Below are 27,711 nucleotides of genomic sequence, written 5' to 3' on the forward strand. Positions count from 1 at the left end.
CCCTGAAGAGGGACGAGGGAGGGTATGAAACAAATTGCAGATGGTATCCAAGTTCCAACGTGCGTAAGACCCAGCGGTCTGATGTTAGCTGGGACCACACCATGAGGAAGAACGAAAGGCGGTTGGAAAAGGGGGGAGATGGATCCATGGGAGAAACTGGTACAGCGCCCTCGGGCGCACCTTCAAAATGAAGGTTTTGGGCCGGAGGAAGGCTTGGAGGAGCTCTGGTTTTGTCCTCCCTGATTGCCCGATTGTCTACACTGGCCATTTCTATTTCACCACCTGGCGAAGTCTTGCCTTTGCCTGGGCTGGGGGTAGGGCCGGTGTTGTTGCTGAGGCCTGAAGGGTCCGCGCTGGGTGACAGGTGTATGCATCCCCAGCGAACGCATAATGACCCTATTGTCTTTAAGGCTTTGCAGCTGAGGGTCGGTCTTATCAGAGAACAGGCCCTGGCCTTCAAACGGAAGGTCCTGGATAGTATATTGGAGCTCCGGAGGAAGGCCAGAGACCTGTAGCCAGGAAATGTGGCGCATAGTAACGCCGGAAGCTAGAGTTCTGGCGGCCGAATCTGCGGCGTCCAAAGCTGCCTGCAGGGAAGTTCTCGAGACCTTCTTGCCCTCGTCAAGGATCACAGAGAACTCCTGACACGCATCCTGCGGGAGCAGTTCTTTAAATTTGTCCGCCGCTGCCCAGGTGTTATACGTGTAATGGCTAAGTAGAGCCTGTTGGTTGGACACCCGCAGCTGGAGGACACCCGCAGAATAGACCTTCCGGCCGAGCAGGTCTATGCGCCTCGCCTCTTTAGACTTGGGGGCCGGGGCCTGCTGACCATGGCGTTCCCTCTCGTTCACAGATTGGATGACAAGGGAACATGGGGGCGGGTGAACATACAGATATTCGTAGCCCTTCGAGGACACCGTGTACTTGCGCTCCACTCCGCGAGCAGCGGAGGGAACGGATGCCGGGGACTGCCAGATGGTCGTGGCATTGGCTTGAATGGTCCGAATGAAAGGAAGGGCAACACGAGTGGGCGCGTCGGCCGACAGTATGCTCACTACCAGGTCCTCAATCTCCGAGACCTCTTCAGCCTGAAAATTCATGTTTTGCGCCATGCGCCTGAGGAGGTCCTGATGCGCCCTGAGGTCAAGCGGAGGGGAACTGGTGGATGTCGTTCCCGCCACTGCCTCATCCAGGGAGGATGACGAGGAGAGACCTGACAGCAGTGGATCTGCCGAAGGCTCTGCCTGGAGCACTGCGTCTGACTCTGGAGGGTGTTCAGGGTCGCAAGGCTGAGAAGACCTCTCCTCTGTAGGGGAAGGAGGAGGACGGGATGATATGGCCTCCAGAGCCCTGTGTTCGGAAGCAGACGAACGTGGGGGAATCTATTGAGGGCCCTGGGCTTGGTGGTACGCCCAGGGAGTCCAGAAACCCCACTGCTGCGGACCATGCTCCTGAGGCTGGGGCTCGTGGAAAAGAGCAGCAGGCCTGTCGGTGTCCAGGTACGCGCTGTCCGCTTGCGAGGAGACCGATGGCTGGCGTGACGGCCAGGGAGGAGCCGAACGGGAGTGATACGGGTCCATTGCTCCTGACGGTGGAGACCTCCTCGGTGCTGGAGATCAGTGCCGGGAGTCATAACGGCGCCGCAATCGAGACCGGGACCTGCCACCAGCTCGGTGGCGGGAGGTTGACCTGGATCTGGACTGCCGACGGTGAGAACAGCTTCTCGAATCTCGGTGCCGGTAGTGATGGCTCGAGCCGGAGTGGTGCCAGGAGTATCGGGACTGGCGTGATGAGGACCTACGCCGCGAGTATGACCGGTACTGCCGCAGTGAGCGGTGCCGGGACTGCGAGCGGCGTCTTGAGCGAGACCTCCCACGGGACCGGGAACGGTGCCGGGACCTCGATGGGGATCAGTGCCGACTCAGGGAATCCAGAGACGGTGCTCGCATGGTCACTGGCTTGCCCTTAGATTGAGGAACCCGCACCGGCGGCGCCGGGGGTTGGGGCAGCGCAGGCTCCGTGAGTGCGATGAGGTCCCTAGCCGAGGAGAACATCTCAGGCGTTGATGGGACCATCAGCTCAACCCCAGATCTTAGTGGAGAGCTGAGAGGGACCAGACTCAACGGACCTCCCGGGTCCGGAGTCGACGGAATCCCTGGTATTGGTGCCGCGGCCGGAGTCGGTGCCGGGTGTTCCGTCCGAGCCTGCTTGGCCGGGGTGGAGGACGCTGAAGGTCTTTTGCCGGGGCCCAGTGCTGGAGAAGGTCAGTGCTGAGGCGTTTTCGCGGGCCCGATGCGGTCCAGTGCCATAGCTGAGACGGCACCCGGTGCCGAGGACGGGGGGTTAAGCATCGCTTCCATGAGGAGAGTCTTTAGGCGCTGGTCTCTCTCCTTCTTGGTCCTTGGCTTAAAGGCCTTGCAAATTCGGCACTTCTCGGAGATATGCGATTCCCCAAGGCACTTCAGGCAGGAGTCGTGGGGATCACTAGTGGGCATCGGTTTTTTGCAGGCCGAGCATGGTTTGAACCCCGGTGAACCGGGCATGAGCCCGGCACTGGGTGCGGGGGAGGGCTAGAGCCCCAAGCCCGCTAACTATATACAACAAGTAAATAACAACTATAAACTATTCTATACTCTAACTATAACTATAACTAACTATAACTAGTAGAACAACGAAAAAGGAGAAGCTAGGGACATGGAGGACAGCTATGCCACGCTCCACAGTTCCAACGACCGACACAGCGGTAAGAAGGAACTGAGGAGCGGACGGGCCGGCAGGGGTATATATCAGCCACCATGGCGGCGCCACTCTAGGGGGCGACCTGCCGGCCCGCCGGAGTTGCTAGGGTAAAAGTCTTCCGACGAGCGTGCATGCGCGGCGCATACACCTACTGGAATGGATATGAGCAATCACTCGAAGAAGAATGTATATTTTCCCTATATATTTATATTATATATATACACACACGCGCATAAACAATCATTTAGCTTTGTTAATGAATTATTAAACATGCACCCAGCCAAATAAGAGTCATAGCCTAATAGTTTAGATAATCATTCATCATGAAACTACTAGCAGAACTCTTTATAATGAAAATGTTAGATGCATACACGATTAAATTATCTAGAGAAGTGGCTAATGTTCGACCATGTGGGTATATTAGGAAAGCAGGGCTACAACACAGACCAAGAAGAAAAACCATTAAGTACATTTCTATCTCAGAGAAATTGTAAAAGCTAAAAATAATATTTTTAATAATAAAAAGCTGCAGTGTATGGTTCCAGGAAATTGTATTGAATCAATCCAATCTGTGTTGTGTTGCACTTTAAAGCCCTACATAAAAGAAAACAAACAAAAACACACAGTTATGAAAGAGTCTCTCCAGTGCATCAGACAGAAGACAAAGGAAACTGAAATTCAGCTGTGTGTCTGATAGAAGAGAATGAAAAGATTGCAAGATTAGATATGACAGGTCACATCCTCACTAATAACGAGTAAAATCTTTGACAAAAAGCTTGACAGAAACAGAAACGATAGATGTAAGCTAACAATGCCACAACGAAACAATGACTGCCAGGAATATCTGGTTTTACCAGTGCATAACACAGAATAGTGGAGTCACTAGTTTCTTAATAAGAGAGACTATGTGTTAACCTAGAAATGAGAACTGAATGGTGCTGAAAACCAAAACTCCCAAATCTGCAAGGATTTGGTTAGATATGGGAGTGACTGGCTACAGGGGGCCAGATCCTCAACCAATAGCTCCCTGAAATCAGTGGACATACATCAGTTTAGATCACTTGAGGGATTGCCCTACTAATTACACCGCTCTACAGCCAAAATGCTTCTGAAATAAATGTAGTCAAACTTTACTAATTCTGGGTCACTGAGAACGAAAATGATGCTTAAAATTGTTGATTGGCTCTAGTCTAGCTGTTGGGCTCCAGACTACAGCAGTGGAATCTCCTGGCAGGTGATGTTAGGGTTTCCATGTTCCGTGACCGTCAAAAGGATCTTGTCCCATTCTTCTTCATGGAAGGTGATCTTGTAGCCTGCAACAACATCGATGGTGTGATGGCAGCCCTCAACATCGTTCACGATCCAGATGAGTGGAGACTGTTCATTGATTCATCGAAGACGAGTCTTAAAGCTGTTTTGCTGCATAATGGCAATGTTTTGCCATCAATTCCAGTTGGTCATGCAGTCCATATGAAGGAAACCTATGACAACATGAAACAACTTTTGAGGTGCATAAACTATGACCAACATCAGTGGCAGCTTTGTGGCGATTTGAAGGTTGTTGCTCTCTTGCTTGGTCTGCAGACTGGATACACAAAGTACTGCTGTTTTCTCTGCGAATGGGATAGTCGTGCAAGAGATTCCCACTACATCAAGAAAGATTGGCCACTCCGACAGTCATTGGAGCCTGGGAGGAAAAGTGTTCAGCATCCACCACTTGTTGAATCAAGGAAGATTTTGTTACCACCCTTACACATCAAGCTGGGTCTGATGAAGAACTTTGTCAAGGCCATTGACAAAACACAAGCAGCTTTCAAGTACCTCCGTGGAAAATTTCCAAGGTTAAGTGAAGCTAAGATAAAGGAAGGTGTCTTTGTTGGTCCTCAGATTCGTGAACTTCTTCGAGATGATGCATTTGACCATGCACTGCGTGGCAAGGAAAAGACGGCATGGAAAGCCTTCCAGTTAGTGGCAATAAATTTTCTCAGAAACAACAAGGCAGACAACTACAGGTTGTTGGTGGAAAACCTCCTCAAGGCATACAAAAGCCTTGGTTGCAACATGTCACTAAAGATACATTTTTTGCACTCTCATCTAGATTTTTTTCCACCGAACTGCGGAGCAGTGAGCGACGAGAACGGCGAGCGATTTCACCAGGACATTGCAACAATGGAGAAACGCTATCAGGGCAAATGGAGCCCATCAATGCTTGCAGACTATTGCTGGACAGTGACAAGAGATGCTCCATTTAATGAATACAAGAGACAAGCCAAGAAGCGCCGAGTAGACACTGAATAGGACTAAACTATGTACATAATAGTTTTTTGCCTTTTGTTTCATAATAAATTTTATTTATATAACCCTTTTGCTGATTTTTAAAGTGTTACATAAACAGGACAGGTGAAATATTATCATGTAAAGCAACCATAAACACATGAAAAGACCTAGGTTTACAATTTATGATTAAAACTCTACTATCTACACAATATACATAGACATAAAATGTAAAAACTTAAATATCTTAGAAACAGTAGCCAATCAGTTGTTTTAATTGTCATATTTGAATTCAGCACATCAAAATACATAATAAATAGCACATTTTATCTCTGAAGCAGATGACGTCTCAAAAATTGTAGACCAGTGTTATATGTACTGTCACAAGAAAACATAAAAGTCAGGTTTGGAAAAGTAATGTTAGAAGGAGCACTGTTGAGAGTGACCTATTTTTTCATAGAACATACTGGTTCGGTGTAATTCTCTGTGTGACTACGTGTTCTCTAGGGTCTCAGACAGACCCTAGGGAAGGTTGGAGTAGAGTGTAAGAAGCTCACAGAGTTTGAGGCAGCTTCCCACACCACTTTAGCCCAGAGGTTCCCTGCAACAATCTTTGTAGACCTCCTGCAGGTTTCCCCCAGGCAGCCCAACCTGGGCCAACAGTCCTTTTATAAACAAAAGCAAAGAAAATGGTCCCAAAACAAACTTAGCAGTTCTAAGCCAGCCCTATCTTCCTCTGATGGGGCTCTGGTACTCTGCAGTCTCTGCAGAGATCCTGGGCTGGTCCTTTCCCTCAAGGAGCAAAGGATAGAAGGTCTGCTCTCCACCCTGGTCAGCCAGCAACTGTGCTGTCCTCACCTTCCCTTTTAACCATCTCTTCATTACCAGATAGCCAGTGAACGCACAGCACGGTTGGACTGAATGGGTCCACATTGGCTCATTAACCCTTGCTAGCTCAATATGGGGTTGGTACACCCCGTCACAGTGTATATCATTTGTAATAGAATGCTTCATTACTCTATTTTCTTTACAATCTATATAATAAGATTCCAGGATTGTTACCAGTCTGTGTGTCACGTTTGTTGAGTCAGTCTGAAGCAATGGAAACAGCTACACGCACGTTTGTAGCCTTTTTTTGTTTAAAATATCACCACATTCAATCCTCACTGGAATTTGCAGTCTGTTACTGTCTAATTTTTAAGTTCTCAGCCATTTTGACTTTATGAATTACACTCATACAGTAGCAAGATATGTAGCTATCCCATGCCAAAAGTCCTAGATTGTATGATCTCAGAGATAACTCAACCAATCACCACCTTTACTCTACAGCTAATCTGCATGCAATAATTTCATTGGTTATAGGAGAGAGATACTGCACACATGGTGGATTACTTGGCCTAACTGCTCAAAAAGCACCCCAAACATACAGAGCCCCCCACCTTAGCTCACCCCCCTTCATTTGCTACCCACATAAATCAACACAAATCTCCCAGCACAACACATACACACTTGCCTGCCCTCCCTCATACCTACCATAAAACAATAACTTGAGCAGCAAAGCCATGAGTCATCACTCATTTTATAATAAACATTACATATATATCCTCATCCTGGGGCACCCCTGGTTCCCAGAGAGTGGTGAAGTTCACTCATTCACCTTCATCAGCGGCTCTGCGACTCCCCCACCACCGCTCCAGGACCAACGGGGTTCTGGGTTGTTTGTATACCTTCCCTCCTTCCCTTGGAGAGCAACAGAGATGCTGCATCTCCTGCAGCTGTTGGACGCTGACTTCCTGCAGCCAACTCTCTTCCCTAGCATACTGCCTACCCAGCCTCAGTGCATGTGTCTGGCCAGACCCAGCCAGGTGCAAGCTATCCTGGGCCTTCATTTTTGTTGCTCAAGCATGTTTGAGAGTCTCCTGGCCCAGGAATTACTCTCCCCTCTTCCTTGGCTCAGCCCCAACCAGTGATCCATGTCTAAGGCACCTGAGTTAGTCAGAATTCTGGGGGCCAGCCTCCTTTCTGAAGCCTGCTGACAGGCTCCCTACTCCATGTTGCCAGGCAAACATTGTACTTCGTTAATTTTCCCAGTTGCTGCTTATCTAGCTCCTGAGTTATTTCCTACTACCTACCAAATGGCAGTGGGCCTACACACCTAAAATTCCAGCAGCCCAGAACTCAGGGAACTCCCCTCCTGTACGCATGTTTGCGCGCGCGCACACACACACACACACACACACGTCGGATGTCAGAGGGAGAACATTTCTACCGGGCAACAGTTGCCTTTCTGAGCTTCCAAGGTGTTCCTCTAAACAGTGAGAAACAGACTGATTTTAAAAACCTATGGAAAATGTTCCAGATTCTTTTTAAATATATGAGAAAAAAAATACTGGGACAAGCTCTTCTCTGATACAACTCCACTGAAGTTAACGGCATGACACCAGAATTTCATTTGGCCTACTCTGTCTATACAAAAAACTAAACAACTGGAGGAGAAACAAACGAACAGTCTCTGAAGTAAATATACTGATCTATCAAGAATGATCAAAGACAGAAAATAAAAGGGTTATAAATGCTTAGAAGAGGCAGAAAGCAAAAATAATACCAAGAAAACCCACCCCAAATTCACAGGGGAAAAAAAGCAACGAGATGATAAAATACCGCCACAGTGCCTGTCTCCCTTTGATAACCACTAGGCAATAGCCAGGAGAATGGAGCAATGATCCCATAAACAGGGGAGATACAAAAACTGAATGGGGGAGAAATTCTATCCGGGGGTATGTCTACACAAGGAGCTAGGAGCAATATTCCCTAGCTCCCTTAGACATACGCTAGCACTCACTGAGCTAGCGTGCTAAAAATAGCAGTGTAACCAGGATAGCGACAAGCAGCAGCATGGGCTAGCTGTACCAAGTTTGTACCCACAGGGTTCAGGAGGGTTTGCATTTGGCATGGCTAGCCTGTGCCACTGCTCCCTGTGCTACCTCATTTTCTGTGACAGGCATGGGATACAATGGCACATGGAGACAAAGCAGTAGGAGGTGTCATTTTTCAGACATAGGCAATTATCTGTCATGCTGATCTCACTTGGGATCTCCTCAGCTGATAGGGACTTTGGAATTACACAAACAGCTTGAACCTGACAGTAGTTTTTTAGAGCTAGACATCAGCACAATCAGCTGGGTTCCAGTTGTAGGAGAAGTGGAAGTGGTTAGGAGCAGCATGAAGATATTGGATCCAGGGACTGGAATGAATCATCTGAATGACCCTCCTTAAAACTCGACAGGCAGATCATGTGCACAGTGGTTCAATAAAGAGGAGAAGCTAAGAGGTTGTGAAATACATTCAACAGCTCTGCACACATGACATGATGGTGAGGTGAGGGGTCACGAAGGCTCCCAAAAGGCTTACACAGATATACATATACCAATGTTTTTCCTGGGGAGCAAGGATTGAGTATGAGAGAGACCATGAGGCTCACAGATTAGATTACCCAATCACAATATTTTGTGACTTCAATGGAGCTACGACAATTTGCACCAGCTGAGGATCTGGTCCATTATCTTCTGGGCTGGTTTAGATAGGGAACTTATACTGGTATAAAATAGGATGTGAATTTAAACCTCTGTAGTTAAATGCCTTGTGGCCAAAGACCAACCTGCTGCAGAGATGTCAGCTCACAGTTCATTCCTCACTCCTCAAACCAGCCAAGCTAGGAGAATTGCAATAGCAGTGTACGACCATCTGATCCAATGCCTAGAATGGTTTTGCCTTGTCCCAGGCCAAACTGCATCCAGCACATAGGGGGAAGTTTGACATAATGGAGAGACTTTGATTTGGAGGGTGAGAAGAGAGGTAGGGAGCTGCAGAAATGGGGTAATCTTGAAGATGGTCTCAAACCACAAAGAAAGCTCATGATCCAAAACATCTGTTAGTCTATAAGGTGCCACAGGATTCTCTGCTGCTTTTAAAGAAAAAGGAGAAGTTCTTTCCCCCTTCCTACTAAATAAAAGGTAGTAGAATAAAACTGATCCCAGAACAAATAAGGTAAAGGAAAAATTTAACCTATATATGACAAAACAATAAAAAAGCAATGAAGTGAAATGTATAAAAGCCTTGGGATGGCATTAAAAAAACATGGATAAAAACTGAGCGCAGGAATAAAAATTAAAGAGGACAAAACACAAAGTGAGAGCAGATGCTGGGGAAACAATTTTTTCCACTGTAATAAACAGAAACAAGAAAAACAGCCAAACCATAGCAAGGTTGTTGATGCAAGACTGTGTAACCTTTTGAGACCAATAGCACAAAAGGAAAAGTGATACATGCACAAAAGGAAAGCTGCTCTCCTAAATACTATGCACTGCAGCGGCATCCAGCTTCTTCACCCTCAGAGTGCAACATGTCATTTCCCAAAGGTTAAGAGAACACAATCAATCCACTGGGGTGGATTCTCAGCACTGTTCTGTTCCCTTCATGGCACCCAGTTGGCACTAAGGGATAAGGTGACCAGTTGTCCCGATTTTATAGGGACAGTCCTGATATTTGGGGCTTTTTCTTATATAGGCTCCTATTACCCCTCCCCACCCCCGTTCCGATTTTTCACATTTGCTGTCTGGTCACCCTACTAAGGGAGCAGAACTACCCACAGGCAAGCACTCCCACCCCCTGCATGCTTGAAGTTGGCATAGCTGGTTCCTGTACTTTCCCTCACAAAGCCCCAGCACAAGGTATGTATCAGACATGGGGAATGGCTACAGCATGTGCTAAACTGTACTGGGGCAGAGAATCAGAGGGAACAGTAACTGGTTGTGGGTTCTCAAAGGTTTACAGAATCCAAGGCCAGACGGGGCCATTGTGATCAACTGACCTATCAGATTCTCCTCTTCCCCCGCCCCCCTCTCCTGGTTGGCTGTTGGGGTGGGGGTTGTCCTTTGCTGGATGTTTACCTAGGTCAGGGGTGGGCAAACTTTTTGGCCTGAGGGCCACATCAAGGTTCCAAAACTGTATGGAGGGCCGGATAGGGAAGGCTGTGCCTCCCCAAACAGTCTGGCCCCTGCCCCCTAAGCCCCCCCTCCACTTCCTACCCCCTGACTGCCCCCCTTATAGAAACTCCACGAACTTGACCGCCCATTCCCCCCCCTCCCCTCTTCCATGCCTCCTTGTCCCCTAACCGCCACTCCCAGTGGACGCGCCCAGACCCCTATAACCACCACCCCACCCCTTATCCAACCCTCCCTGATCCCTATCCACACCCCTACCCCCAACGGGCCCCCTGGGACTCCCACACCCCCTGCTCCCTGTTCCCTGACTGCCCCTTACCATGCCGCTCAGAGCACCAGGACTGGCAGCCGTGCTGCCTGGCCAGAGTTAGCCATCCCACTGCACAGTCTAGAGCACCAGGGCAGGCTGGCAGCTCTTGTAGCTATGCTGCCCGTCAGGAGCTCGCAGCCCTGCTGCCCAGAGCACTGGCGGCATGGCAAGCTGAGGCTACAGAGGAGGGGGTACAGCAGGGGAGGGGCTGGGGGCTAGTTTCCCCAGCCGGGAGCTCAAGGGCCAGGCAGGATGGTCCCGCGGGCCATAGTTTGCCCACCTCTGCCCTAGGCTCATAGCGCAACCTCCCTATCCTGTGATGCAGCAGGCAGCCAGTGGGGAAGCTGGTGAGCAACTGGACCAGGGATGGGACAACAGCAGCTCAAACTACAGCCAACTACTATCAGAGCTGCTCTTGCGGCCACAGAGGAACAGGGAGGAAGCAGTAGGGGAAGTGGTGCCCCTGCCTCATCCCTGTAGTGAAGGGGATGATTCAAGCACTTCATTTGAAAACTGCTGCTGTGTACAGGTGAGGGAAACACATTTTCCATATATAACGAAAAACACATTTGGTAAGGATTGAGACCAATGATATTTAGTCTGTACATTTATGTAACTCATTACACACTGTATATACCTACCCAGATTTATAATAAAATTTCCATCAATGTCTCTAGGTGCTAGAGTATAAGAGTAATTAAAACATACGATGTCAGTAACACAAATCTACATAATGAAGTGCCCTACATCTCATATAGCACTTGCTTGCTAAAATCACCACCACCACCATACACTGTAACCATCTAAAAACCCTTAGTGAACTTCCTCCCCAAATGCTTGAAGAGAAAAGATGGGCTTACAGCTTGTTAAAAAGATTAACAAAGTCAGTTTTTGGTGGATCAAATTGCAGATTTCAGGGCCCCTTTTAGAAAATGCCCTCCTGGGAATCTCCCTGTCATTTAAACTAGGAAGACTCCAGCTTGAACAGACCAGCTGTGGTACGACCTAATGAGAAAAGGAAATTTTCTCAGGTAACCAGAACCCAAATCACTGAGGGTCTTATAAGTCAAAAGCATCATCTGAAATAATGCACAGGCAGCCAATGCAGATGATGGAACACTGACTGGTGTTACAGGTGCTCTAGGCATGACACTCCACTGAACAAGCAGTCTCAGCAGTCTAGCCTTGAGGCAATAAAGATTGGAACCACATAGCCAAGTGAGTCTCTCACAAGGTGCAGATGGTAAGAAAAGCATTCCTGGCCACAGTTACTACCTGAGCATCCAGGATCTAGCTAGGTTCTTAAACTGCTAACCTATGTTGCAAATGGAAGCCTCACTCCCTCAATCAAGGACACTGGTACAATTCTCACCAACTCTCCTGGGTGCTTCCCCCAAACTACTAGCATTACACCTTAGTCATGATCCAGTCAGCCAGCCCCTGATCTTCTGCAAATACTAAGTCATTGGTGCTGACCCTCGAGTCAGGCCACAGAAGACAGAAACATAGAGATGAGCAGACACCATAGACCCCAGGCCCTGTTCTCCACTGCTTGGACCTTGCATAGTCATTCACACCTGTGCAAAGTGAGTGCATAATGTTATCATTTGGATTTGGTAGCATTTTACATTCACTTTGCACAGGTACAAAAGACTGCATCAGATCCAAAGCAGTGGAAAATTGGGCCTTGTGTCTTAAATACACATTGAACAAGAGGGAAGACATGACAAAAAACCCATTGTACTCCTCTGATACAGAGGCCCCTTGGCAAAGGGTTCCCTGTCCTTTGCAAACAATTCTATGTCAGGTCTGACAAACTCATTATACCAAACACATGTCTGGCAGGATATTTATTCAGAAGGGATAACATGTATTGTAAAGCAGAGGTTCTCAAACTGTGGTCCGTGGACCACCAGTGGTCCGCGAGCTCCATTCAGGTGGTCCGCAGATAGTTCCTCTCAGGTGTGCATCTGGGCGGCCACACACAAGAGAATGAAGGGCCACCCACCTAATTAGTGGAGCTGCACAGGCATGGCTCCTCTAATTAGGTGCTTGAACCCTGGAGAAGACGCACATGTAAGGTGAGGAGGTGGCCTTAGGGGGAATTTGGAATGTGCAGGGCTGCAGAGTCCAGAAAAAGAGGTGACTTTCCCCAGCTCCAGGGCTGTGGTTGCTGGGGAGAGACGGCCCTCCTTCCCAGCCTCAGCTCTGTGGCAGCTGTGGCGGGGGAGAGACCCCACTCCTTCCCAGCGCCAGCTCGGGGGCTGCCATGGTGGGGCAGAGAGGGCACATCCATCTCATTAAAAAGGTAACACTACTGATATAACAATGTGAGTTGTGTGCTTTTATTTGTAGAACAAAAAAAAGTTTGTTTTTTTTTATATATATAGCGCTTTTATCCAAAGTGCTTTACAGTAGCTCGCTAATGGTACAAGCAACATTTGGAAAGATCATTAAGTGGTCCGCCGAGACCCTCAGCAATTTTCAAGTGGTCCGCAGGAAAAAAAAAGTTTGAGAACCATTGTTGTAAAATATCTACAAAAAGCTCATACCTTATTAAGACTCAATCATAAACAGATGCATCTACAGGCAATATTTAAGGAAAAATGTAACTATACACAAAGTATGCTTTAAGGTCTTAGAGTAAAGGTTAGTCACCAAGGGTTAATGTCTCGGTGATAGCCCACTGAAGCAGGAGGGACTTGTCACCCTTGCTGGTGATGTGATGCAAGGCTCAGTTGTCTAGCTTTGCTCCATCCCTATACTATCAATGAAAAACCTTCAGAGACAACTGCAAACAATCAAAGCCACTTGGAGGTAAAAAGGAATATTACAACAGACCAGGGATCATCCTGTCTTTGAACAAAAACAAGACTGTTTCAGTATAACACAGAAGAGGGACAGGCACTCTGGATCATTTGCTGAAGAGATATCTTGTGGAGCAGAGGGAGGAGTGTTTTCTTGAATGTTTGGGTCAAGGTTTCTGTAAACCAGCCAGCTCTGCAACAGACTGAACTTTGGGGGGAAAACCTATTTTATTAAATAGCAAAGGTAACTATTAATATGTGCAGGCCCTAGTTTGCATTTTATGATTTTGTTTTGTACTGTAACCATTTGTTTCCATCACTATCTTGTTTCTAATTGAATCTCTAGTCTTCCTTAAATAAACCTTCTTTTTTTTTATTACAAGTGCTGTTTGTTGTACCAGGGTCGTGATTTAAGGTAGAACTAGTAAACTGGGGTACACTGCTTCTTTAGGGGTACAGGAGCTGGGATTTCAGTGAGTAGCCAGTGTCATGGGGCTGAGTATCACAGAGCAACACTGCAAAGGGACTTGCAACTAGAGCGCACCTATTGCTAACCTGCAAGGCAAAGACAGGACTGGCCTAGCCCGGAGGAGAGAGCTTGGCTAACTGGCGGATGGCTGTAGGGGGCTAACATCCAGCTACCACGGGCAAGGCTTCCTCTCACTAGAGGCAGGAGGAAACAAGGTGACTCACATTGCTAGATAACACAAGAACCACCACTACCCCACCATAGAGAGTATTCATGGACTACGAGCAACTGCACAAAGTTGCCCTCTGAAAACCTCCCACCAAGAAATGAAAGAAGCCACTCAAGAGCTCCTCCATCTCTCCTCACTGGACCATGTCATGTCATGTCATGACCAAAAAAAGACAGTTGATAAATTTAAAGGCTCAGCATATTGTTTTATATACCACTACAATCACTGCGGTATTTGAGCTCTTAACAAGAAAATTAGCCCGTTGTTTGCCATGGAGGAGAAGGATATCTGGGTTTTTGCAGGGGGACAGCTTGCTGTGTGGAGATGAGTTTTGCATTTGCACCTGACAGCTATGAACAATTCATAAAAGTTGTTTCAGGAATAGTTTGATTAAGCCATTAAAAGTAACAATAACTGAATCTAATTACCGATAAGTTTGATATCCTGGGTCTGTGTAGGGAATCATACCACAAGGTAGCATTGTTCTGTGAGATCAAACTTTTTAGGCTGGAATACTGTTATTTAAAAATGGAAAGGGATAATGTTATGGTGATTTTTTTAACTGACTGATTTTAACAAATTCCAGTTTCTGATATACCTTCTTTATATAGTCATGTCCTGAAAGTTTATATTGTTTTCAACATAGAAAAGATAAATTATTGATGTTTTTCTGTTGCTTGGACGAGGTCCCTTCCAACCTTAATAATCTATGATTCTATGATATTTGTAAGGATTTTTTTTTTAACCATGCAAGAAATTGGCTAACAGATTACAAAGGGCAACAGTCAAGCTGTCTACACACAAAGTATTATCAAATAGGGGGCGGGAGAGAAATATCTTTTTCATCCTATCAACTTCTTTCAGTTGCACTAGGTGTTTACTTATACCTGTAGTAGTCACACATTTTTCAGACAGAAAAGCAATTGTTAAGTTGTCCCTTTGATGGCCCTGATTCAGCTAGATACTTAAAGCATATGCCTAACTCAAAGCATTTGAGCTGCTCCATTGACTTCAGTGGGACTACTCATGTTTCAGGTTAGGCATGTCTTCAACTACTTTGCTGAATAGGGCCCAAAGTTACAATTGTCTAAAGGGAAAAGTTAGATAATTGCAATCCACAGAAGTAGGTCTAGGCCTGATTAAGAACACCATAGGCTTGGTCTACACCTACAGCTCAGGTCGACCTAGCTACATTCTCAGGATTGTGACAAATTTCACAACCTGTGTGATGTAGTTAGGTTGACCTAACCCATACTGTAGGTGCAGCTAAGTCAAAAGTAGATGTCTTCAATCAACCTGATTTACTGCCTCTTGAGTGGATGGATTTACTATAGAGATGCAGAGCCCCTTCTGCTGCTGTAGTGTCTACACTCCAATGTTGCTATAGAGCGTGTAGTGTATATACCTGTAGCGTTACAGGATCTAATCACAATGAGAGAAGGAAGCAACAAAACAAAGCAAAAAGGCCACAGAATGGTAGAAGATTTTATTCAGGCCAAAAAGCATATAATCCTTTTTAAAATATGGAAATCCAGCCTAAGGGAGGCTAGCAAAACAAACCTTAGCAGGGAAAATGTGAACCAGAGATTAAGAAGGCTGTATATCAAAAAGAGAAAGCTTGATTTTTTCCCCCTCTCCATTCTTGTCCAGTCATGTCTTTCTCTAGATGAAATATGGTAAATGACTTGTTTGAAAAATAATAGAAGGCCCACAGGAAAGCCAGGATGTCCATTAAAACCACCAGCAGAAAAGGAGAAAAAAATCACATAAGATAAGATTATTTGAGAAAACGGTGATTTCTTTGCATTGATCATCAGAAATAATGATGAAATACCTACTTTGGGATTACTCTTTCCAGGTGAGGAAGAATAAGGCATTGCCAGAGAAACAGGTACAAAAACAATCTTGTAAAATTAAATGACAATAAATACACTATTTCTGTGGGTAAACTAAGTATATGATGATGCCTAAAACTGTTCACTAGCAGATCAAGGGACATGATCATTCCCCTCTGTTCAACATTGGTGAGGCCTCATCTGGAGTACTGTGTCCACTTTTGGGCCCCACACTACAAGAAGGATGTGAAAAAATTGGAAAGAGTCCAGCAGAGGGCAACAAAAATGATAAGGGGGCTGGAGCACATGACTTATGAGGAGAGGCTGAGGGAACTGGGCTTGTTTAGTCTGCAGAAGAGAAGAATGAGGGGGGATTTGATAGCTGCTTTCAACTACCCTGAAAGGGGGTTCCAAAGAGGATGGATCTAGACTGTTCTCATTGGTACTAGATGACAGAACATGAAGTAACGGTCTTGAATTGCAGCAAGGGAGGTTTAGGATGGATATTAGGGAATACTTTTTTCACTGGAAGGGTGGTGAAGCACTGGAATGGATTACCTAGGGAGGTGGTGGAATCTCCTTCCTTAGAGATTTTTAGGGTCAGGCTTGACAAAGCCCTGGCTGGGATGATTTAGTTGGGAATTGGTCCTACTTTGAGCAGGGGGTTGGACTAGATGACCTCCTGAGGTCCTTCCAACCCTGATATTCTGTGATTCTATAATTTGCTGCCTTCTCATGGCATGCCAGATTTCTAACCAGATTTTTCCAGTCCTTTGTCGCTGTATAACCCAATGTGGCTGGAATATTAGACTGGAAGAGTTTGCTACAAAAACAGTATGCAGCATTCTGGGGTTTTGAGTATATAAGCCATGGCTTCTCCACTTTGTCACCATTGGGGATTTCCCACCAATAATGTGTTGGATGGAAACTTCTATTTTCATTGTCTTTGGGGAACAAAGTTTTTCACTTGCTGTGGCCCATGCAGTACGAGGAAGTCCCTTAGGCTACTGCTGAAGTGGGTCCACAGTCCTGGATCATCTAGACTTAAGGAACTAAACTCAGAAGCAGCTGTTTCTTGTGCCTCCACCACGTTCTTCTCTGATCTACACTTTTCTTCAGGAATGTGCATGGTTACATCCATTTGAGATGGAGATATGGATGCTGCAGTAGCTGCCAGGTCACCTCCACTCTGACTGACTGGAACATCAGGCATCTCCTAACCACTCACATCCTCACTGGGGCCGGAAGGCTCACCGTGAACATTTGAGTCTATGTATCTCAGGAGAGCTCCTTCCTGCTTAGATAGAAAAGCTTCTTTTGCTTGCTTTCTTTTCCTGAATGCTGCCCCAGAGGGACGTTTTCTTTTTTCACTCATGACTGCTGTTCTGTGCCAGCTATAGCAGCTCTCAACACTCAGTTGAGGCGGACAAATAAGCAGACTGGTAGCAGGGCCTGAGGGAGGGAAGATATCAGGGTCTTAAGGGCCTAACTGGCTCCTACTACTTCAGTTGACTGCCTGTTCTCCTCAAGTGGGTTCAGGGAAGCAGCAGGAAACAAGAAGCTCCCTGAGAAGCTGGTGTTAATCAGTCCAGGCTCCTAGGGGTGCTAGAGAGGTACATAAGAGGCTCCTCCTCTTCTCTCTCCCTGTAGCTCCTGCTGCTTTGTTATTCCCTCTCACCTTTTCTCCTGCCTGCCTGTTATGTCTCTTGAATCCACCATCTCTGTGAATCTAGAGCAGAGAGAATACGTATGCACCAGCAGCAGACACAATTTTTTACACTCTGGGTCCTAGTGGTGCCCCACCACAGTCTGACACCTGAGGCGGCCACCTCAGTTCACCTCATGGTAAGGCCAGCCCTGGGAGTTTCACAACACACATTCACCACTGGAGGTTATTTGCATTGTCTCTCTCTGTAAAGGAACAATGATATCACCTCTCCTTTGGTTCTGCAAACAGGAGCAAAATATATGGTATTGTGACCTATAAAACCTTGCTTGAAACAATTCCCTACGACTTGAGGCCATTTGGAATGGAAGGGATATATTGTTTTGACTTGATTAAAGCTGAAAAGTTGATTTGATATCCTGTTGTCAAGGAAACCAATTCACACACGAAAGAAAACAGTTGTGATGGTATCATTCAGACTATTCAAGTGACCTTAGGAGTGGGGCAGGGGAGAATAAAGGCTTCCGTTCCAAAGATCTATATTCAGCACGCTTCACCACTGTGAAAATACAGATCATTGCTCTTCATGCTTATTGGGAAGCTGTTTTCGATCTGAAAAGAGCAAAATGCCAGATCTTCTTCAAGGCCATCAGGTCAAATGCCTTGATTCTGGTCATATATGTACAGCTCACACAAAACATGTGTTACCTGTATTCACAAGAACTGTAAGACTCAAATAGACGAAGCTGTGAGGATGAGGAAGGAGTTTTATGCATTGGGTAGATCATAATAATACATGTGTGTGCGTGTACACACACACACAGGCAGCCACCAGGGGTCCAAACATTTTCCTAGAACCACTAATTGAGCTTACATCAAGCCTGGTAACAGCATCCCACAGATTCTTTTTCCTGGGGGATTTCAAGAGTAGCATTTATTCTCTGCCAAACTCCTGGATCCCTGACAAAACAGGTTTCTCTCTAGGACACAGCCCAGAAACTGTCCCACTATTGAACAACCTTCTCCTGGCCTTGTACAGTGTGACCAACAACCCCTTAATGACAACTGGCAAGGGAGTCTCAGGAATGTCCTGATTCTGGAATGTGCATTCTGATTCAACAAAGAATCAGAGAATCACAGGTTTAGAAGAGACCCCCTGCCAAGACGTAGGATTTGTTGTGTCTAAACTATCCAAGACATATGGTTATCCAGCCTCCTTTTGAAATGCTCCAACAAAGGAGCTTCCACAACCTTTCTAGCAGGTCTGTTCCACTGTCCTACTGTTCTTACAGTTAGGAAGTTCTTCCTGAGAGTTATCCCACATTCTATATTTATGCATTTCGTTTTTCTTCCTTAAATGTTGCACTTTAGATTTGTCTTTGATGAATTTCATTGAATGTCATGTGAGATTTTAAGTGAAAGCCAGGCCACACTGGTCCCTAATATTGTTGTCAAATGTATGTACAGATACTATGTAAAAAGTTTATATTATATTATATATATATATATTTTCAGTGTGTGTGTGTGTGTGTACATATATATGTACACACACACACACACACTCTGAAAATATGTTCTTAGATGGAGAAACCAGTCTTCTGACACACAAGAGGTGTTTGTTCACCTGTCTCTCTGTTGGGATATTAAGTAAACATTGTAAGCTAACCTAATGGATACAATTTACATTTGAAGTTATCAAAGAGATGTGAAGTCAACAAGACAGCTCCACACAGGAAAAACAAACCACGGATGGTTATACTGACTCTGGCTACAGACAATGAATTTTGAGGCTATAAGCAGTAGGCAAAGAAAACACTGCCTTGTTCTACACCCACAAAGTAAATGGTCAGTGCATTTACATTCATGAAAACAGGATCTTAGCCAGCCTTGGTTGAAATGCTGCAGAGGACTATGGAGGTAAGATAAATTTCTTTAGACAGGAGATTAACCTGTTAGTTATATGTAGCATCTAGAAAGTGTTTTATGGTTTTGTTTGATATGTAACCATTTGTTTCCAATATGCTCACTCATTATCACCTGACTCTTGAATCTTTGTTAATAAACTTATTCTGGTTTGCACTATAAATGTATCTCAGTGCTGTGATACTAAGCAAGGTGCTTATCCTGAGTTTAGTCATTGAAGCTGGTGCGTACATTCTTCCTTTGGGGACAGCAGACCTGGTATTTCTGTGAGTATTCAGTGCATAAGGGGCTGAACACTACAGGGGAATGCTTCAAAGGGACTCAGGGACTGGGGTGCACTTATTGTTAACCTGCAAGGCAAAGTAAGGGCTGGCAGAGAAGAGTGCTTAGATGGCTAATAGGCTGGTGGTGTCAGGGAGCTGACACCCAGTTAAGCACAAGTAAGACTCCTTCATGTTGGAGATGGGGTGGAGGTGATAACAAGGTGACCCACAGTCCTGGATATCCTAAGAACCATCACATATAGGAAAGAAACCTCTGTGCTGCTAGTACTAGATGTCTCTACAGCCTTCAGCACCATTAGTCAGACAGAGCTGAAGACACATGCAAGACCTTGCAGAAGTAAACAGGGCAGCAGTGTGCTGGATCCACTCATTCCTATCAGCCAGACCCCAGAGAGACAGGATATATCTACGTATCATCTTATGTGCAGTCTAACAAGGCTTAGTGCTTTCTCTCATCCTCCAACATCTACAAGAGACTACTCAGGGAGACTGTGACTCATGTGCCACCAGTTCATTTTTCTTCTGACTTTGTTCTGCCATCACCAATGCCTGAAGGAACGGGTAAGCCAATGAGTGAAAAGCAGAGAGCTCTAGATCAATGTATTAAAAACAGATGTGATACTAATAAGAATAGGGAAAACATAATGCCAGTGCTCTATCACCACCATTGTTTAAAGGCACAAGACTACAGATCTTTGGAATAATATGAAGCCTCAGAGTCATGCTCAGTCCATTACTACCACAAACAAATGCAAATTGCCACAGTGGTGGTGAACATCTTTTTCTATTTCTGACTGGCCAGGACACTATATCGTTTCCTCTCAGATGAGGATCTAGTCACTGACAGCCATGATATCATTCCTCTTGGTTTTATCTCTGCAAGACACTTTGCCTAGGGATGAATGTGACTGCCACAAGAAGGATGTGATTGATACAGCAAATACCTCAGACAACAAAGGTTGACACAACATTACACCAATGCTCTGGGAATTGCATTCTCCTCCCATTCAATTTAGAACTTGAGTTTTAAGTCCTGGCCTAGTCTACAAAGCCATATGGACTGTATTATATTGGTAGGGGAAGTAGAGGTGGGTGGCAACCTGGGCAGCAGTGACCATGAGCTGGTTGAGTTCAGGATCCTCACAAAAGGAAGAAAGAAGACTAGCAAAATACAGACCCTGGACTTCAGAAAAGCAGAATTTGACTCCATTAGGGAACTGATGGGTAGGATCCCCTGGGAGGCTAATATGAGGTGGCAAGGAGTCCAGGAGAGCTGGCTGTAGTCTAAAAAAGCCTTATTGAGGGTGCAGGAACAAACCATCCCAATGTGCAGAAAGAATAGCAAATATGGCAGGCGAACAGCTTGGCTTAACCATGAAATCTTTGGTGAGATTAAACACAAAAAGAAGCTTACAAGAAATGGAAACTTGAACAAATGACTAGGGAGGACTATAAAAATATTGCTCAAGCATTCAGGGGTATAATCAGGAAGGTCAAAACACAAGTGTAGTTGCAGCTAGCAAGGAATGTTAAGGGTAACAAGAAGGGTTTCTACAGATATGTTAGCAACAAGAAAAAGGTCAGGGAAAGTGTGGGACCCTCAATGAATGGGGGAGGCATCCTAGTCACAGATGATGTGGAAAAAGCTGAAGTACTCAATGATTTTTTTACCTTGATCTTCACAGACAAGGTTAGCCCCCACACTGCTGTCCTGGGCAACATAGCATGGGGAGAAGGTGAGCAGCCCTCAGTGGTGAAAGAACAGGTTAAGGACTATTTAGAAAAGCTGAACATGCACAAGTCCATGGGTCCACAACTAATGCATCCAAGGGTGCTGAGGAAGTTGGTGGATGTGATTGCAGAGCCATTGGCCATTATCTCTGAAAACTCGCAGCGATCAGTGGAGGTCCCGAACAATTAAAAAAAAGGCAAATATCGTACCCATCTTTAAAAAAGGGAAGAAGGAGAACCTGGGGAACTTCAGATCGTCAGCCTCACCTCAGTCCCTGGAAAAATCATGAAGCAGGTCCTCAAGGAATCAATTCTGAAGCACTTAGAGGAAAGGAAAGTGATCAGAAACAGTCAGCATGGATTCACCAAGGGCAAGTCATGCCTGACTAATCTAATTACCTTCTATGAGGAGACAACTGGGTCTGTGGATGAAGGGAAAGCAGTGGATGTGTTATTCCTTGACTTTAGCAAAGCTTTTGATACGGTCTCCCACAGTATTCTTGCCAGCAAGTTAAAAAGTATGGATTGGATGAATGGACTATAAGGTGGATAGAAAGCTGGCTGGACTGTCGGCTCAAACGGAGTAGTGAACAGCTCGATGTTAGTTCGCAGAACCGGTATCACAAGCGGATTGCGCCCAGCGGTGGGTCCGAGTCGGTTTTGTTCAACATCTTATTAAAGTGATCTGGGATGATGGAATGAGTGCAGCCCTCAGCAAGTCAGAGATGACACAAAGCTGGGGGGACAGTTAGATACACTCTAGGTCCAGAGTGCCACGAACAAATGAAGGATTGGGCCATAATAAAATCTGATGAAAGTCAATATAGGAACTAAGTGCAGGGTCCTGCACTTAGGACGGAAGAATCCATTCCCCCGATACAGCTGGAACTGGCTGCTAAGCAGCAGATCTCGCAGAAAAGGATTGGATTACAGTGAAATAGAAACTCGAATGAGCTCAACAGTGTGCCCTTTTTGCCATGAAGGCTAATCGAGGTTCCTTCCACACTCTGAACTCTAGGGACAATTGGAGACCTGCATGAAACCGTCTAAGCTATACTACTGTCTAAGATCTGTTTGCTGGCCACACCAAAATCTTTATGAGTCATTTGGGAACTCTGTCCACCTTCCCCCCAGAATATTTCCCTCACCAAAGTACTTTTGAATCCTCCCTGGTAGGCCTTGAGAGACTCCCACCAATTCCTGGTGAACACTGATCTAAACCCTTGGATCTCAAAAACAAGGAAAAATAAAGCATTCCCCCCCTTCCCCCCACCAGTTCTGGTAAGTCCAGATCCAAACTCCTGGATCTAAAACAAGGAAAATCAAATCAGGCTTGCTAAAAAGAGGATTTTGTTAAATAGAAAGAAAAGGTACAAATGATCTCTGTAAACTCAGGATGGGAAAATTAATTTCAGTAATCAGATTCGTAGAGACCAGAAGTAACCCACCTCACCTTAGCTTCAAAGTTACAGCAAACAGAGGTAAACCCTCTTAGCAAAGAAATTTAAAAGGTTAGAACAAACAAAGATAAAACTAAACGCCTTGCCTGGCTGGTTAACTTACAAGTCTGAAATTGAGAACTGGTTCAGAAGATTGGAGAGCATGGATGAGGCGGCCTCTTTAGTGCCCAAGAGCAAACAACACCCCAAACAAAGAAACACACAACGAAAAGCCTTCCCCTACACGATTTGAAAGATCGTTGGCGCCTTATTGTCCTTGTCCACATGTCAGCCAGGTTGCCTGAGCTTCTAACCCTTTACAGGTAAAAGAATTTTGGTGTGTTTGGCCAGGAGGATTTATAGTACTGTACACAGGAGGGGTGTTATCCCTCTTTTAGTTAATGACAAACGATATCATCATATTGAGCTATGTTACTGGGAGCATTTGCCAGCAGATGAGGGAAGTGATTATCCCCTTTTATTTGGCACTGCTGGCACATCTGGAGTATGTGTCTAGTTTTGGGCCCCACTGACAGAAAGGATGTGGACAAATTGGAGAGCCCAATGAGGGCAACGAAAATGATCAGGGGCTGAACCACATGACTTATGAGGAGAGGCTCAGGAACTGGGCTTATTTAGTCTGCAGAAAGAAGAGTAAGCGGATTTGACAGCAGCCTTTAACTACCTGAAGGGGGATTCCAAAGGATGGGCTGTGCTTTCCAGTGGTGGCAGATGACAAAACAAGAAGCAATGGTCTCAAAGTTGCAGTGGGGAGGTCTAGGATAATTAGGAAACACTATTCTACTAGGAGGGCGTGGTGATAGCCTCGGAATGCATTAGCTAGGGGGTGGTGAATCTCCATCCTTAGAGGTGTTAAGGCCCAGCTTGACAAAGCCCTGGCTGGATGATTTAGTGGGATGGCCTGCTTTGAGCAGGGGGTGGACTAGATGACCCTTGCAGTCTCTCTTCACCTAATATTCTATGATCTTGCAGACCACCTCACTCTGCTAGGATGCAAGACCCTGATTTAGACTGTCAGATATTGGAGTAGGGATATTTTTTAATTTTTTTATTTATTTATTTTTTTTTAGCAATGAGACTCCATTAGGTCTGAACTCAACTTGCCTGTCTTCAGATTAATATAAAGCACTCCTCTTGATCAAGTCTTTCTGCAGAAATAACAGCCAAATCATATTTTATATATAATACTATACACACACACCACACACACACACACACACAAGGATATACATATACACACATACATACATACACAAACAACACACAGCTCTGAACTTCTGGGGAACAGGGAAGAGAAAAACCTTTCAAGACTATTTATGCTTTCTTTGTTTGCAGTGTTGTTATAGGCACATTTGGTTCCAGATATGAGGGAGACAAGACGGGCAGCTAATATTCTTTTATTGAACCAATATCGGCTGGGTGAGAGGACAAGCTTCAATCTCAACAGAGCTCTTCATCAGTCTGGAAAGGTAATCAGAGCATCTACAGCTACATACAGGGAAGAGATGTGTAAGCCAAAAGAAGTTAAAACATTTGCAAGAAACCATCAAAATAAAGTGGGCAATTGAGACTCGGTAGTCATAGGACAAAAGGGATTTAGTGGGTTACAGATTGCGTTAATGAGACATAAACACGTGTCCTGTGAGTCCATGCTTTCTTTGTAATTATTGGTCAGTATTATATATCAAAGTAATAAGCACATTGGAAATACAAGGAAGAGAGAACCTGGAAGTCATTATTTCCACTCAGGATAGAAACAAATGGAAGGCAAACTGCAATCCAGCACTATTATAACAATGCAAAACTTGTACTACCAATGTGGGATTCAAAGAAATGTGGAAATTATTGACTTTAGGGAAGTCCCTGTGATGGTTCCTGAGGTGCAGTCCTCCTCAGCATAGCTGAGGGGTTAACTACAGCTGGAGGACAGTGGAAAGAGGTGTGCAATTTTTACTTTTTACTTCATGGTATTTTTAAAAATGGATATTTTTGTACAGATATCTAGTGAGAGTTTTTAACTCAAATTCACAGTATTTTGCAAAATGATTTTCTTAAATTAATTAAATTTTGGTGAACCTTTCCTTGTCTCACAGTGAAAACTCAAAATCACACAGGTGACCGGCACGTAAACCGGAAGCAACTTTAAAGGCACTTCCTCCTCATCAGTTCAGTTCACATGAGAGACGAGATATATTTCCTTTGTGCTGCTGCTACCAACACCCTTATTTTACCAGGTTGGTAGCTTTGGTAAAGGCCTGAGAAGACTGAGTTCTAGGCAGAATTGTCTGTATGTTCAATGTTAGGACTTGTTTATATGGAGACACTCAGAAAGGGAAGGTGAATCAACTAAAGGTGTGAAGTCGATGCACATCAGTGTGTTAACTTCCATCTGGATGCTTTATTCAGGAGCAAAGTGTCATTAGTTCACTGTCACTGAGTCCTGGTCCACACTGCGGGTGGGGAGAGGGAAATCGATCTAAGTTATGCAACTTCAGCTATGTTATTCACATAGCTGAAGTTGACGTACTATGACCTACTCACCGTGGTCTTCACTGCAGTGGAGTCGAATGCTGCTGCTCCCCCGCTGACTCTGCCTGCACCCTCATGGTGCTGGATACACGGAGTCGACGGGAGAGGGCTCGGGGGTCAATTTGATCACGTCTTAGACTAGACGCGATAAATCGATCCCAGCTGGATCGATCGCTGCCCGCTGATCCAGCAGGTAGTGTAGACATACCCTGTCATAAGTACATAGGTGTAGGGTTATTTTTTTGTCTGTAAAGGAGAACGAAGGGAACCAAACACCTGACCAGAGGACCAATCAGAGAACTGGATTGTTTAAAGTCAGGGGTGGGAATGTGTATACTCAGGGTCTTGTTGTTTCCTCGGCTGTGGTAAACATACTTTCTTATAACTCCATCTTATCTCAATATATCTACTAAAAGTCTGTGAGTACAAAGGAAAACAAAGTAATTCGGCTGTGGATGAGCTTTGGTGTTGTATTTTCAGGTGTTTGATTTGCTGGATCGGTTTAAACGGGGCTATCTTTAAATCAGACTGTTTATTCATATTTCTTCCATAAGCAAACAGGCCTGTATTGAAGCAGCAGAGAATCCTGTGGCACCTTATAGACTAACAGACGTTTTGGAGCGTGAGCTTTCGTGGGTGAATACCCACTTCGTCAGACGCAGGTAGTGGAAATTTCCAGGGCAGGTATATATATGCTAGCAAGCAAGCTAGAGATACGAGGTTAGTTATCTCTAGCTTGCTTGCTAGCATATATACACCTGCCCCTGGAAATTTCCACTACCTGCGTCTGACGAAGTGGTCTCTAGCTTGCTTGCTAGCATATATACACCTGCCCTGAAATTTCCACTACCGTGCGTCTGACGAAGTGGGTATTCACCCACGAAAGCTCACGCTCCAAAACGTCTGTTAGTCTATAAGGCACAGGATTCTCTTGCTGCTTTTACAGATCCAGATAACACGGCTACCCTCTGATACTTGACAGCCTGTATTGAGTTTTCTTATGCAAGATTATTGTTTTGTATTTTCTTTCTTTTATATAAAGTTCTTTTGAAAACTGGTGGGAGTTTCTTTTCCTAGTGAGCAAAAGGGATAGAAATTTCTGTACCAGATAGCTGTATCCTCTCGGAAGACAGAGAAGGGAAAGAAAGCCAGGCTGTGGGTCTTTCCTTATCGTCCAGGCGGGAACAGGACGGGGAAAGAGAGAAAGAACATCTGCTGTTCTTGTGGTTGAGGTTTTTCTCTAGTTACTGTATGGACACCAGGGAGGGGAATACTCCTTGTGTGTTATCTGTGATTAGCTGTGAATGCCTGCCCGGGGGAAGTATAGCTCTTGGTTTTCATTCAAGGAGTGAGTTCTAGTCTCGCGCACCGGCTAACCCAGGAAGAGGGAAGCTGGGAGAGAGAGAGAGAGACCAGGGGTCTGGGTCTGGGGGTCTTCCCAAAGGAAGTTGGGAGATCCACAGAGGGGGTCCCCCAAGGGTATTGGGGGATCCAGGCTGATAAGAGCCTATTCTTATCCATGGTGGCAGCGGAGAAATCCAAGCTGGTAGTGAGCTTGGGGGAGTTTCAGGTAAGAACCCAGATTTTGGACGCTAAAGTCCAGATCTGGGACAGGAGGCTTACCACATACCCTAAGTTGCAATCAACATGGAAACTGTAGTAACAACAAACAGAAATAAGGAAAAAGAGGGCAACGAAAATGATCCGGGGCTGAACACATGACTTATGAGGAGAGGCTCAGGAAACTGGGCTTATTAGTCTGCAGAAGAGAAGGTAAGACGGATTTGACAGCAGCCTTTAACTACCTGAAGGGGGATTCCAAAGAGGATGGGCTGTGTTTCCAGTGGTGGCAGATGACAAAACAAGGAGCAATGGTCTCAAGTTGCAGTGGGGAGGTCTAGGTTGGATATTAGGAAACACTATTTCACTAGGAGGGTGGTTGAAGCCCTGGAATGCATTAGCTAGGGAGGTGGTGGAATTCCCATCCTTAGAGGTGTTAAGGCCCAGCTTGACAAAGCCCTGGCTGGGATGATTAGTGGGAATTGGTCCTGCTTTGAGCAGGGGGTGGACTAGATGACTCCTGCAGTCTCTCTTCCAATCCTAATTCTATGATCTTGCAGACCACCTCATCCTCTGCTAGGATGCAAGACCCTGATTTAGACTGTCAGATATTGGAGTGGAGTATTTTTTAATTTTTTTATTTATTTATTTTTTTTAGCAATGAGACTCCATTAGGTCTGAACTCAACTTGCCTGTCTCAGATTAAATAAAGCACTCCTCTTGATAAATCTTTCTGCAGAAATAACAGCCAAATCTATTTTTGATATATTATACATACTAACACACACACACACACACACCCACACACAAGGATATACATATACACACATACATACATACACACACACACACAGCTCTGAACTTCTGGGGAACAGGGAAGAGAAAAACCTTT

The 27,711-nt window shown here is 45.3% G+C and overlaps 1 protein-coding gene across 2 annotated transcripts in view; it reads right to left on the reverse strand.

Moving 5' to 3' along the window:
- TBXAS1 (thromboxane A synthase 1) overlaps nucleotides 1–27,711 on the reverse strand; it is a 357,796-nt gene that overhangs the window by 203,544 nt on the left and 126,541 nt on the right. The gene's annotated exons all lie outside the window — the stretch shown is intronic.

This window comes from Chelonoidis abingdonii, chromosome 1 (assembly GCF_003597395.2).
Source record: "Chelonoidis abingdonii isolate Lonesome George chromosome 1, CheloAbing_2.0, whole genome shotgun sequence".
Classification (NCBI taxonomy): domain Eukaryota; kingdom Metazoa; phylum Chordata; order Testudines; family Testudinidae; genus Chelonoidis; species Chelonoidis abingdonii.